The sequence below is a fragment of the Corvus brachyrhynchos genome, unplaced genomic scaffold (genome assembly GCF_000691975.1).
Source record: "Corvus brachyrhynchos isolate BGI_N302 unplaced genomic scaffold, ASM69197v1 scaffold203, whole genome shotgun sequence".
Classification (NCBI taxonomy): domain Eukaryota; kingdom Metazoa; phylum Chordata; class Aves; order Passeriformes; family Corvidae; genus Corvus; species Corvus brachyrhynchos.
Window position 1 is genome coordinate 1,840,901 of NW_008237408.1, and position 1,368 is coordinate 1,842,268.

Consider the following 1,368-nt stretch of genomic DNA (forward strand, 5'->3'; position numbering starts at 1 on the left):
GGCACCGTCACCTCGGGGATGGCCGGACAATGTCCACAGGGTGTGTGGAGGGGACACGGGGACATGGGGACACTGCCACCGTCACCTCGGGGACGGCCGGACAATGTCCCCAGGGTGTGGGGAATGGACACGGGGACATGGGGACACTGCCACCGTCACCTCGGGGACGATCCCATCCCCAGGTCCCCAGGCTGGAAAAGCCACAGGGATCCTCCTAAAAGCCCAGCCAAGGCCCTGCCTTCCCTTCCCTAAATCCCTTCCCTTCCCTAAATCCCTTCCCTTCCCTAAATTCCTTCCCTAAATCCCTTCCCTTCTTCCTTTGCCTTCCTTTCTTCTTCCTTTTCCTGCCCTTTCTTCCCTTTTCCTCCCCTTCCCTCTTCTTTCCTCCCTTTTCCTCCCGTTTTCCTCTTCTTTCCTCCCTTTTTCCTCATTTTTCCTCCTTTTCCCTCCCCTTCTCCTGCCTTTCCCTCCCCTCTCCTCCTTTTCCTCCCCTTTCCTCTCCACCTCTTCCCTCCCCTTCCCTCCCTTTTCCGCTTTTCCTCCTTTTCTTCATCTTTCTTCCCTAAGTCCCTTCCCTAAGTCCCTTCCCTTCGGATATAAAAAGCTCGGGATGAGCGGAGCGGAGCAGAGCCAGAGGCTCCCTGGAAACACCCGGATCCCATCCCAGCTAAATCCCAGAATTCCAGCAGGAAAAACCCGCAGGGGGCGAAAAAATCTGGGAATCCTTGAGCTTTTCCCAAGGGATCGGGAATCAAATCCACCCTCCCCCCTCCTCGCTCCCGTTTTTTTCCCCCCCTTCTTTCCTCTGAAACCCAGGTTTGCTTGGAATTTTGGGGAATTCCAACAAATCCCAACCATTATCCCGAGAATTCGATGCCACTCCCTGTCTACGCTGCTTTTCCGCCCGGTTATCCGTGGCTTATCCCGTTTGTGCCGTTCCCGGTGGCACGGGATGGAATTCCCACGGCTCCCGGGGTTATTTTTATCCATCCCGGGAACCTCTGACTCCTCGGGAATGAGGCCGCCGCTAAAAAAAGGAATGACCGGGAATCGCCCCCTGCCCCGGGATGGCCGTGGATGGTTGGATTTCGGGAATAATTCCTGCCTGGAAAGGGTGTTCCAGCCCTCCAAAGGCTCCCTAGGGAAAGGTTTGGAGTCCCCATTCCCAGAGGGATCGAAAATCCCTGTGGATGTGGCACTTGGGGACACGGATCTGGAATTCCCTGACAGGAGCCAGGTGGGATCGGGATTTCTCCCAGGAAAAGAGGGAACGGCCCCAAGTTGTTCCAGGGGAGGCTCAGGTTGGATTTTGGGAACAATTCCCGCCTGGAGAGGCGGGGGAGGGGGCGGGAGGGGGGGGGGGCGCCC

General features: G+C 57.2%; 1 protein-coding gene across 1 annotated transcript in view; it reads right to left on the reverse strand.

Annotated features, from left to right (window-relative positions):
- ZNF395 (zinc finger protein 395) overlaps positions 1-1,368 on the reverse strand; it is a 10,551-nt gene that overhangs the window by 7,690 nt on the left and 1,493 nt on the right. The gene's annotated exons all lie outside the window — the stretch shown is intronic.